Source organism: Agelaius phoeniceus, chromosome 3 (assembly GCF_051311805.1).
Source record: "Agelaius phoeniceus isolate bAgePho1 chromosome 3, bAgePho1.hap1, whole genome shotgun sequence".
In the NCBI taxonomy this organism is placed as follows: domain Eukaryota; kingdom Metazoa; phylum Chordata; class Aves; order Passeriformes; family Icteridae; genus Agelaius; species Agelaius phoeniceus.
In genome coordinates, this window is record NC_135267.1 from 14,299,132 (window position 1) to 14,312,942 (window position 13,811).

The window sequence follows — 13,811 nt, forward strand, 5'->3', positions numbered from 1 at the left end:
ATGAAAGAAGGGATATCAAGTCTACAGTCTGGAGTTATAGAAATGTTGTTGGTAATTGGTTATGTACAGCTGTTACTAAAAGTATATTGTATTAATTTCCACATAATAATTAAGCCCAAATTAAGGTATTTACATTACTAGATGGCATCAAATAATGAAACAAGACTCAGGGTCTGAAGAATAAGGACTACTCAGTTGCCATGACAAAGTGAGAAATCTGTGCCTAAGTCTGGACATTTATTGACTCAGATACACAAAGGGAAAAGAATCAAAACAAAATAAAGAGTCTTCTGAAACTAAAATAGAGTTTCTGCACGAAGGAAAAAGAATAATCAAACTGTATCAAAACGCTTTTTTCAGAGACAGGATTTTGGATACACTCTCTGATTCTGTCTAGTAATCTTTCTTCATCAGGATGAAAGAGTTAGTTCTGTTGTTCAGGTATGAGCTCTGAATGATAGTTTCTTTTCCTGTCTTTGAAAAAACAGGCAGACGTGGTTACAAAAGGGAAAAAGATACACAAAGGTGAAGGAAGTATGGCTTTTATTGATGTTCTCAGGCTTCATGGCAGCTGTCAGGTTACAAACAGACCATTCTGGGCTGCCAAAGGCAGCTGGTATGCTCTTACCTTGAACTTTATCTTGCTGTTATCATCTGAGTAGGCTGACCAGGGTACTTCCCCAGCCAGGTTTTCTTGCCTTTGGGATGCTATGAAATGGTAGAAGGGGTATTGGCTGACTTACAGGCATCTCAGCATAAACATGGGGCAAACCCTGCTTCCATTCCCTTCCAATGCTGTGGCATATTCAGCAACTGCTCTACACCTCCCTGTGTGCATGGGCTTGTGCCCAGCCACAGCTCCAGTGATGAGGCCAAGCCTTTCATGAACAATGGAGCTGCTTTTACACCAGTAGGTTAAACAGGTTACTGACAAATGGCAAGATGCAGTGCAAGTATGTATTCCTTTCCCTGCCCCCCAAAATGAGGTGAGCACCCCTGTACTGCTTTTTAGGGACAGTCCCAGGCCTGTGTTATCCTTTCAGCTATGTCCAGATATTACCAGTGACAGAACTAGCTGAGCCTGGCCAGAGAGAGTCCTGCCACACCACTGCTGCTGATGTGCCAGAAGCACCCTGTCTGTACCTGGCCTGGTTTGGCTTGCTAGAACAGGAAAAACAAAGAGACTGGTTGAGAGATCTGATCTGGAAAGTTGCAGGCTGGATGCCACATGCTGGCTGCACATCAGAGGCTGTGAGGTAGCCACTCCTCGGACCTTGCTGTAAGCCCTTGAGTTCCTTTGGTCACCATTGCCAGAGGATTTGAACAAAGAATGATTTTATTACAGCTCAGGATTCAGCACTGTACCAAGCTGGCTGTATAGTAAAGCAGTACCTCTGCAGACAGGTATCCAAATATCAAGATCTCTAAAGGACTTCAGTGTAGTGAAACTGAGCCATGCTTTTTGGTGAAGATGCTTCGCCTGTTCTTTCTGAGACATCAGGATTGTGCTTCCCAGGAGCACAAACAGCATCAAATCAGATACCTCTTTGCCCTCTTTTCTGGCTCCAGTAACCCTACATTGATTTCACCCCTCTGCACTCTTAAGAGTGCAGAATATGCAGTTTTAAACTCAGACTCAGATGTCACACTTGCTAGGCAGGTGCTGTGTAGAAAATGCACAGCTCTTTCTCCATCTGGGTCTCTGAAGAGAGGAAAGGAGCTAGTGAACCACCACAAAGGATGAGTTAGTACCACAGAGTAGAAGGATGCTTTTGTGTTACATTAAGTGCTAAATCCTGGGATATGGGTAATTTTATGAGAAAAGTGGAATTTAAGACACCATTCTCCTTTTTGAATATTCACTTTGGACTATCTTTGGCTTCCTCCCAGTCACTGTGGCCACCTTCTCCATTCATTGCACAGGGCCATGGATGTTTCTGGGCTCTGTGTACTCCATCCCTAAAACTGCAAGACTTGCTAACCCTGCAAGGCCCGTGCTTGTTTGTGCATTTGGGTCTGACTGTCCTTGCTTCCAGTTACCTCTCAAGTGAGCAGCAAAAGCCATTTAACAGACCAGTGAGCTTGGCCCTTTTAAGTCAGTCGGAAATGAGTTGCCCTCAGAAACCATTCTTCCCTTTTGTCCTCTCATCAGGATTTTGCAGTTATCCTTTTTCAGTCCTAACTGTGGCTATTTAGAACTTGAGTCTTTTGTACTGATATGTCACTGCCACAGAAGTGGGCAGATTTGATTATCTTTCTGATCCTTGTGAGTAATCTCATTTCAAACTTTGACCTCCCACAGGCACCTGCTCCTTTTGACATCAAAGCCAGCTCTTTATCACGGAAGTAGCTTAGCCTTATGGCAAAATTATCGATCGCAGATGACTTATATGCTTTCCCTGCTGTGCTTTATCAAAAGCTGATCCACTCTTTTGTTGCTTCTTTTGAAAATTAGGTTGAATTTGTTACTGTCTCAAGTAGCTGGCTCTATGCTGGCTTATAACTTTTCAGGAATTGTCTCCATCTCTCTTCTTTTTGCATGCCCGTCTTCCCTTCCTTACACTCTGCACCACTATTGCTCAGCACCTCAAAGGCAAGCTGACACATTGCCTAGGATCCCCCTTTCTAATACAAACTTTGTGGTAGGGTGCAATTTCTGCCCACCATAAGTCTCTGTCTGTCCTCAACAGACCTGCTCTCTGGAAAGCAGCCCTCCTGTGGGAGAACAGGCAAGGCCCCCCTATAAACCTGAGCAAGGCTCTGGCTTTACTTCCTTTCTCATTCTCTTTCATTTCTTTGGATGCACCACAGGGCAGGATGAATCTCATCACCTCTATGAGCTGTCACTTGTCACACAGATATCCATTGATGTATCCAGTGGCTAAGGTGATTATGTTTGCATTGCCACATACACAAATGTCTCCTGGAAGGCTCACCAATATCTTAAAAGATAATTTATCACAATTGACAAGTTCCCATTTTTTAGATAATAGGTCTAATTCATCTGGCTGTGATCAGTTCCTTTTCTTAGTAGAATTTTCTTCTATTTTGGCCAGAATCCAATCATTCTTTTCTGGGGCTAATGGTGCATTGAATGAATGTATCTGTTTACCAATGCCAACCTCTTCTATCAAATAAAATTACTTTTGCTACCTTCATGTACTCAACAATTTTCTTAGACTTTTCCTAAAAGGGTAATGACAAGTTTGATACTGTAAGCCAAAAATTAAATAACTACCTTATGTTCTAGCTTCAAGATCTTATTTTAAGTAGTCTATTCTTCCAGTTTTAAGAAATTGCTCCTGACAGCCTTTCCCCTTCAGTGTTTTATTCCATTCAATTTCACTTATAACGTTCTGCCTGCTTCCAAAGTATTAGGGAGTAAGTGACCATTGAACACAGACTCTTCAAATCAAGGTTGAGCTGCAGAGCAAAACACAGGGAAAAGAAGCCTGGCAACATTTTCTGCCCCTTTTTACAAAAGGGCTCAACATGGTGCTTCCCCAGAATTAACTCAAGCCCACATCTCAATTAGAATTTTTCTCCAGATGCAGGATTGGCATGGCTTTATAGGGATGGCTGATGACATTGCACAGGATGAAATGTGAGCTAAGGGAACATGAAGCTTCAGTCTGTACATCTGGCAAATCAGAACTCCATAGGAAGAACTGCCTGCCCAGCAAGTGTCACCTGCTGAGAGTGATACTGCAAACCATGGCCCCACACTCCCCTAAGTCTGGCTATGACTGCTTAATTTAGTGCCTTCATTATCATCTGCATTTATTGTCAGAACGTGGAGTTGGAGCTGTAACTGCTTTGACTTTTTTCTTCTATTTGTAAGAATGCTGATTATATGATGTTACAACAATAGAGAATGCTGAAGTTTTAGGACTAAAGAAGAATAGACTGTAGTTGAACAATAGCTTTTTAAAGGTTTTTTTTAAATAAGCCATGATTCTTATTCTCAAATGCATATAAACAAAAGAAAATAGCATGCTAACAATAAATGGAAACATTCTTACTATCTCAAATCTCATACAACACATGCATAGATACCTGCATAAAACTAAAAACTACCTCATTATTTGAAGAAATGGGAGACAGGCTCAAGGACGTTTTAGCTAAGAGAAATGAAGATAGAAAAAAAGTTAACATTTACATGTATCTATTTATAGAAATAAGAAGTATAAACAGACATATGTGCACATTACTGTGAATCTTTCCTCACTGCTCTTAATGTGCTACTTGTCTTCACTGAACAAAATTTCTGTCAGAATAGAGACCCTATATAGGTACAAATACAGCACTCTGAACAGTGAGTCCACTATTTGCTGGTATTTATGTCTCTGATACAAGACAAATGTAACAAACTGGACATCATTGATAGGAAATACTGCTTCCAAAACCTAGAAAATGGAAATATTTCTGATTTCAAGGTGGATATTGAGAATAGATTTTGAATCTCTTTTACAGATTAGATGATTTTTGACACTATTCCAAACTTGCTTTTTTTTCAGTTCAAATTCTGTATTTTTTCTTATCTTTTATATTATTACTAACATAAATAACCCAGGCTGAAGACACAACCATCCCACTGGGACCAGTTTTAGAGGGTTATACTATAATCACATTCTGACATTTAACACAACACACATAATTTGAGACAATTACAATTCTGGGTCAAATCCAAAACTGATTTATAAGAGGTAAAAGTTAGGCTCTTTACACATAATTGCACCCTCAGGAATAAAACAAAGCATAATAAGGTGATAAGGTGTAAATTAGACTAAAATATATGTTCACCTTTCAGGTACTTTACAGCTTCAAAGCAAAGCCCATTTAAATTAAAGGAAATTTTACTAAATTTCATGGTATTTGGATTCAAAATTATCATAAAATACTTTCTACATTATTTGAAATGAATCAATTTCACCTAGAAAGAATAAGGGATCCTATTTTTTTTAAATTATCCTACCCTGTGCACACAGTTAAATCTGACAAAATGATGAGGTGACAGATTTTTCTCTCTTCCTCCCTCCAGGTAAGAAGTTAAGTATGACAGTCATTAAAGGACTTCAGTCAGGCTTGATGGATCTGGGTGCAGATACATCCATTTGTATGTTTTCCATTTCCCTTTGGATTTTTTCCTCTAGCCAACCATACCAAAAACTATCAGCTCACACTTCACTTTCCTGCATGACATAAAATTTCAGGCACAATCTGCCAATGTCAAAAATCCTATCTTTGGGGGTTTCTATTAAGAGGTCCCTCACAAGCACTCTGAGCATTTAGCATCCATCAGCAGCAATCACCACCAGCAGCACTGCTCCCACTGGTGTGGACAGGGAGAGGTGATGCCACCCCAGCCAGAGCAGTGGCCTCATCAATATGTGCTGGCAGCACACCTGTGGTCACACACCCATACTTTTTTGTTGGTCATGCTGGCTTACAAAACCCAGAACACACTGCTGATTTGAGCTGAAATCTTCATATTTCTAGGAATTTTTAAATCTCTCCATAAAGTGCTGGTCTGCCTTGTCCAGAGCTGCCATTTGGAGATGGGAAAGTTGGGGTGTCCTGCCTGCAGAACACCTTCCAGATTCACAAATTACCCCAAAGTGACTGGCTGCCTAGGACAGAGGGCAAGCAGAGGGCAGCCCCTACAAACCATAGTGCTCTCATTGTACACATGAGGCAGATCCAGGTGTTTTCTGGAGGCCCAAAGGGTTGGCAGAGAAGTCCCCAGTGACAGCTCATTCCCACCACTACAGCCACCATCTCCTGGTCAGGGAACTGCTGAGTAGCCTGTGGTAGGACTGGAAGAGAAGCAGTAGGTAAGAAAAAGGTTCTTGTGTCTGAGTGTAAGGCACAGTAGGAGCCAAGAGCTGGATAACATTTACAGAGAACACCTTCAAGATAAAGCAGCTCTCAGTTCCCAGTCTTGTGGAATGCTGTTTGACTTCTGCTTTCAGCAAGGCTTTGGTCCCTCAGCTTGAGACAGCTGATCCTTGCCTTTGGGGTGCAGGGCATCACAAAGCATGCTGCTGAGGCACTGAAGTTAAGAGTGCTCAGAAAGCTAAAAAAAAGCAGGACAGTCCAAGTCACAGAGTTATCAGAGACTTGGCTGACCTATGCCTTTGAGCCAGTACCTCTGCTCTGTGCTGTGGGATCAGCACTAACTCCACTGAATAAATGTAGCTGTGTCCTATGCAATTTGTAAACACAGTTACAAAAAAGAGTGATATAACACGTTTTCATATTTTATGTAGTTCCAGTCAGATAGCAACTAATTGCCATTATTCTTTTAAGTGGGAAAAAGAGATTTCAATATAATGTTACAAAAGAATTAGAGCATATGAGTAACAGGCATATTATGTGTTATCTATGTTTGTTATAGAGATATACATGTATACAAAATCTAATTGTCATGGGAGTTGGGTCTAAGACTTTTAACCTATTCCTTCTGCCTTGATTTTCCTCATGAGAGAATTTCGCCTTTTAGAGATGGAATAATGATTATCCTTAGGAAATGTACTCTTTTTTGAACATAAGTTCAAAAAGCTGTAGTTTAAACATTCTCAGAGCCCTTGAAACTAAATAACTGATTCATTCTGGCATTTTCATCATCTTTGAAAACTCTAATGAATGCTTGAATAAAATAAAAATCTTATATTAGCATTTTTTTTTTCTAAGTGCCTTGGGAGTGGAAATTAGTGACTTTCATTTTATCACTCAACCTTTTCCTTAATTCAATTCACATGTTTGTCAGCAGCATTGAGCCTCCTTATATAGGCACAAGATGCTGGCTTTTTACAAAATTATTCTGTGATAAAATATAATTGCCAAGGTTTTTGTACCTATGTCAAATTAATTATGACCCTTCCTTTCCTTGCATTGAAAATACGTGGTTATTCCAACCTAGCCATTTTGTCTGAAGGTCAGCACAGCCCTCTGGGATGCAATGTTTCCCACAGATGCTTTCCTCCCTTCTTTTCCAAGATATGTCATCACAGAGGCCTCCTCTTCTGTGGAAATTGCACTGCTACTGGACAGTGACACAGAAGATTTGCTTGAAAATCCTGATTTAAATTTATGCTTTTATAACACCAGAAACACTCTTACAATTTTATTTTTTAAAATAAAAATGCATACATGTGTGCACATATATGTAGGCTGCATTTTTCTTTGGGAGTTTACTGTGCAAGAAAGCAAGGGAAGCTAATGTAGTTCACTAGATCCTGTGCCTGGTTTTAAGGCTGAACTCTGGAAATGGAGCCAAATCAAATGTCTCACAGACACCAAATGCCCACTAAGTTGACTAGGAAGGATTTAAGAGTGCTTTTCAGGGGAGTTATCAGCTAGCCTTCCTTAGTTAGCCTCCTTAGCAGTCCATAATCCAATATTGTGCCTTTGACAGGGGTCTTTAGTCTTTATGTTATTGGCAGAAATAAAACTCCCTAATTCTGCAATGATTCCAGGATCACAGGAATCCCAGATCTTCCATTCCCTGTACTTTGACTAAATCTTTTATAAGGAATTTTAATTTTCAAAGAGCAATCAGCAAACAGACCAGCTAATCCTTTTAAATATTGACTGGGAAAGTACACATGGATTCCTACGATGTGCACATACAGGAATGTCTGCTGCAGTATTCCAAATCTGTGGCATATTTTTTCCAATTTTCCACTTTATTCTTAGTCTGCAGGGATTAGGAGAAGAATTGAAGAGAAAAATTAGTCTGGTATATGTAGCAATCTGCATCTACTTTCTTATATTAAAATCTGAGTCTTTAAGAAATAGGCTATTAAGTTTCATCTTCCAGCAATATTTTTGCTCATTATTTATTATTATAGGCTGAATTTCCTTAAGGAGCCTAAAAGATTTTGCTGTCAAAATGTCAATTAAATTAAGAAAAATGTTTGCACTTAATGCTAGTGATTTATCTTTAAAATTTAGTTCTTCATACATAATAAATAAGACACTATTAACCATTGCTGCCTAACATCATAATTTGATTTCCCACAGGAGCATGATGACAGAAGTGACTCTCATCTTTGGGTGACTTTCAAAAGAGGGGACAAGGTTAGAGACCTTACCTGAGTGTGCAACTTTAGACACTTAAGAGGCAAGGTAGATAAAAATTTGTTAAATGAAAAATGGATGGCCTTTTCCTCACAGACTGGAATGTATTCCCCTTGATGAGAAAGGAAATTGTGATGGGAATCTGGGACATCCTGAAATCTTAATGCAGGAATAGGGCTCCTGAGTAGCAACTCATAGCAAGCCAGAACCAAGCAGCAGCTCACTGCTTATTAAAGCATTAGTAGAGTATTGAATTCTAGCAGCAGAAATTACTCATTTTTTGGACAGAATTTATTTCTTTACAGGCAGCCACTGACCCTGAAATTCCACTTGTACGAGTTTTGGATTTGTTCACTGAGTGGGACAGCACTGGAGTCTTCTATTTTCTTAATTTGTGGATTTGGGTTCAGTGATTTCAGTCGTGTGTTTCTTTGCTTATTTGCTTTGATTTGCTTCAAAGTGTGATTCCCTTTGGGCTCCCTTGACTCCTCTCAGCTGAACTAACTGTAGCCCTGGTCACCCACTGTAAACCAGGTACATATGAAGTGTCACTTCCCAAAGCCAGCACACTTACAGGTACCACATTTACCTCTTCCAGAATGAAACTGTAAAAGGTAAAATTAAGATTTGATTTGCATTTCTGAAAATTATTTCTCAAAAAGGAATGTAATTTTGGATTCAGAAGTTTGGAGGTTTTTTTCCCTTTCTGATATGCACTGGTTCAGCTATCTAGAAATGGAAATAGGAAAGTAGGAGTGGCTCTGCTGCTTTTTTTTTATTTGGGGGGGGGAGGTGTTGGTTTGGTTTTTTTCGTCTTTGGGGGTTTTTTTGGTGTTTTTTTAAATTTTATTTTAGTAGACTCTGCTTTGCTGGCAGTATTTTCTCACCTTATCAAGTAATCTATTCTTACAGGTATGCAGACTTTTATAAATTTTTCTCTACAAAGAGTGAAAGGGCTTGTTAGTTAACTGAGACCTGCCTCTTAGTTTGAGGAAACAAAAACAATAAAAAAACTTCAAATAAGCAAGGACTTTTGGACAGGAAACAGGTGAAAAAGAATCTTTAAAGTATTTCAGATTAACTCCAAAAATAAAAGCAATATAAACCAAGGTGTTTTCTGATTTAACTTATAAAATAAAAAGTGGAAATCTGTTGAGTAAATAAATGAAAAATAGAATCTTGCATCTGCAGTCTATCCATCTGTTGCCCTGTCTCCAGCTGCAGCCACCTCTGATGTTTCTGAATGACATGGAAAAAAAATAAAGGCAAACAAAGACATGAGCCCTGAGAATACATCTCCCCAGTGCATAAAAGAAATCTTTTCTCTTCACTAATCCCCTGAAGTCTTGATAAATTTTGGTTGCAGTGGTTGTCTTAACACAAGTTCCAAGTGTTATGGGCACTCTTGGGGTTGTGCATAATTTATTATCCTTTCCCTCAGAAAGAGAAAGAGGACATGAATAAAGGATTCATACATTTATAAGCATTAAGATCAGAAAGTACCAAAACAACAACTCCAACTAAGTCCCTGGAGCTACTGGACACAGAATTTGGCCCAGAGGCAGATTAAATTATATCTCATAGAAGGATTTAATTACGTCTATCTTTAAAGATCTAAATCCATGTTGAGTTGTCCCTGTCCTGTCCTCCCTCCAGCCCTTTTAGGAGACTGTTACTTAGTTTAATTATCCTCTCTGTTAGCAAGATATGACTAACTTCAAGGCCTAATTTGTCTTAGTCTTTACAATAGATCTTGTCAGGTCTTTGTCAACAAGCTCAAAAAGACCCTGCTATTGGATCTCTTTCCCACCTGTAAGCACCTAGAAATGATCAATCCACTTCTCCATCTCCTCTCAGATAAGCTGAAGAGACTGAACTCTTTAAGCCTCACGTAGCACAACTTGTTTTCCAGCTGCCAGATCAAACCTCCCAAACCTTTCATCTCTGGCACTGTTATTAGGCTGCACCACTACCATGGAATGTACAAGAGCTCTTCAAAGGATTTTAGACTGACCATCTGATATTCACACTGAAGCACTCTCTGAGGGGATTTAGATACTTCTTTTGATTCAGATCTTGGCTTTAAGAAGCTGATGGCTATGGCTGGTTTAGGGCTCAGTAATGGCTTTGCCACAATTGAGCAGGAGAATAGCTCACTGCTGCGGAAGGCAGATGTGCCTCCAGGTTTCTCCCTGCTATGCAGAAAATATTCTTGGTACCATTATTTTACTCCCTCTGTCCCAGAAAACACAGTTGTAGATAGATATAAGGAGTATAAAGAACAGCAAAACTCTGCTTGCACCTTATAAAATGTATTGTAGGAATGAAGAAGGGAATTCAGCAACCACCAAGAAGTGTCTCTCTTCTACAGACAACAAGCCTTAATAAAAAAAAAAAACTACTACAGGGGACAAGAACACAAATGCAGAAATGTACATACACACATCGAGTGACATTGCAAATACAAACAAGTGTGATCTAGACCAACAATTTTCAAAACACTTTCACACTCAATGGGGGGTCTAATGCATTTTCAGGGACATTTCAAATCATTCCCTTTTGGAGGGTGTGCCCCAGAGTCCAGAAACATGGAATGTCATTCCATGTTTTTCCACTGATTTATGTGAGTTCTAATTACATCCTCATTCTATGAGGGTTTAAACATCTAAAGATATAATTAAATTCACTACTTATTTTGTGCTATCTTCTGACTAAATTTCTAAATGAGATGGGGTGCATTTTAAACTCATTTTACAGGACCTTCTAGTGAGCTATAAACTAATTTACAAGTAAATAGTGCTATAATTTAGGAAATAGTTGACCATATGTCCCTCCAAAGTTTTATACACTTTTCAAAGGATGAGTAGGCTCGAATCAGAATAGAAGTAATTGAAAGCAATGAAATGCATCATCTGAAAGTTCCTGTACATGTATAGGTTTGCCACTTAATAAAATTAAAACTATAAAAATAATTAATATAAACTGAAAATAAAATCTTGGGTCTCATCTCTGATTTTCTCACATCCTCGTTGTAGATTTCAAATGTTGACAAATGGATCAGCACATCTCAAATAAGGGCTGTGATTACAGATATTTTATGCAAGGAAACAAAATAGAACATCTTTACACAGACCAGGTCCCTTGCTTGACAAGATTTTAAAATACTTCTCACACACACAGAATCACAGTAGCAGCTCAGTGCCATGTTTATTTCCTCACCTCACAGATGGAATATGTTTTTTTCACCTTTCACATGATGCAGCACATCCCAAGAGAGACTTAAACCTCTTTTTCCTGGCTCCCATGTTCATTTATCAGCATCTGACTTCATTGTTTTCTAAAGTCACCCCTGAGAAGGCAGTCTGAATATCAATTTGTAATAAACAGCAAGAATTTGTTGCTGTCAAGGTGTCACAGTGCAAAATAATACATGATTTTTCCAGACACATCTGAAGCTTAAGTAACCTACCCAACAGTCCTGAGCCACAAGGAAAGAACCACGTCACGAGCTCTGCTTCCTGCGTTTGATGCCTTGTTGCCATCGCTTGGGGCGTGGCGTCCCAGGCCGAGGACAGCTCGGTGGCAGCGCCTTTGCCACACGGACCCAGCACACGCACACACCAATGTGGTGGACGGTGAAATGGGGTTTATTAATGGTTTCACGGGGTCATTTATAACAGGGGTTAACGCTCAGGCAACGATAAAAGGGGAGGGGTTCCACCTGAGCGTAGCATCGCGATATCTTGAGCATAATATCGTGATATCTTCCCACAATGCCTCTCCCCTCAGCTCTCTCAATGTAATAATATGAGGTGCTTATTCTACTTTTTGAAGCACGCTGCTGAATCTGCAGTATCCAAATAGTATAATTTGCATGTGAAAACTCAGTACTGATAAAGTAAATGCTTTTTCTGAATAAACTTGTGTTACTGACACCAAAGCCCATTTTGGCACAAAGGAACGTGTAAAGAGAAAAGGAAATCAGTTCCCCCTTTTTGTCCAGCAGGATCTCACAATTTGCAAAGTTCTGTCCATTGTTGTCTCATGAGTAGAGGTCCCCAGGTCTGAGCAGCATGAGGTGGGACTGGAGCAGTGCAGGGCAGAGAAGAGGGTTTGTCCCAGCAGTGGGTGCAAGATGATCATGTGCCCTCAAAACAAACCAAGAACAGAATTCACAAGAGTAGCGATGCAGAGGGTCCTACAGTATTTGTGTCCTCTTGGACTCTTGGTCACTGGCCATGGCTTGGAGAACTTGTACAGCTTCCAGAAAACAGCTGGAGACCTGACCTCCCGCTCTCCTTTTAATGGACAAAGGCAAATTTAATTCTCAAAATCACAGATGAACTCCGCAAGCTTCAGTGTAGGAGTTCTGAGTCATCAGCTTCCAAAGTCTCCCACATACAGCCCTACCTAGTGCTCCAAGTGCTTTATCTTAACTCATGTTCCATCAATTCCTAATACTATAAATGCAACAAAATAAACCTTTGATATGTTTGTTCTCTATAAAGATTGCAGTTACCTGGCAAACATAATAACAAAGTTAGCTTATTACAGCAGCAGCAACAGCTGCATAACAATTTGCATTCTAGATCCATGTCCTCATTTCTTATAACCTTCAGGTGTTCAAAAGAGGTGCCTCATACAGAGCTATTAATTCTTTATTTAGGCACCTTGACTTTAAATGTACTGAGTACCTCTTGGCTCTGATGAATGTCAAATAACATTCAGATTTAGAAGATTGCATTAATTTCTTTCTTTTTTTTTTTTTTTTCAGGTCTCTGGTTTTGTCCTTGAAGGAAAAGCAACCTTTTATATATGTTTGTGTATAGGTCTGCATTGTGCTCATTAGTAACACTAATTCACCCTTATAATAGTATCAGTAATAATATCAAAAGGAGCCAGGGATATGGTATTTTAAAAGAAAAACAAACAAGCAAACCAGGAGGAGAATGGCGTAACCAGCTATTAAAGTTACCAGTGTTTAGGTTTCACAGGACATACAAAATTTCTTATTAAAAAAAAGCCAGGTTTTTTTACCAGCTGATTTGCAATACAAACATGAAGAGACACAGGTGTGCATTTATGTGCTTTATCTTTTGCATTTCAAGGTTTGTCAATCACATTCGTGTTAACATATTTAACAGTTACTTTGCACTTAATGTTTTCAGACTCAGATTGAAAAATGCAAACCTCAATTTTTCTGTTGCATAATGCCTTTATTCCTTTGTTGCACACAAGAAACAGAATAAACTACAGAGTACTGATGTCGTGGCTTTACAACAAGCATTGAAGCAGTAAGATTGCACTTTCAGGTGTCTGATGCAGAGAGGGATTCATCATATGGATGATTAGTACCTGAACATAAGGATGTGGACAAAAATTTGAAACCATTTGGGAGCTAATGAAACTCTTATGTAGCTAGTAGGGGGAAATTCTCAAGGGCTTCAGCTCAAGGAAGGAAAATAAATTGCCTGAAGTTACCCAGAGAGCTGTTACAAGGAACAGATGAGAACAAAAAGTTGAGTAGGCAACTGAGACAAGTTTGAAGAAATAGTCTTTTTTTTTATTGGAAATGTCTTTTAATTGCTATCTTTTCTGAATCCTGACAAGCAAATTAAGGTATTCAAGGTAATGGAAGAAAGAAAGAAGGTTTGAAGGAGGATGAGAGAGAGGGAAGGAGCGTAAGAAAATGCCATTTATCTGAGAGGGACTGAGGTGATGACCAGGTA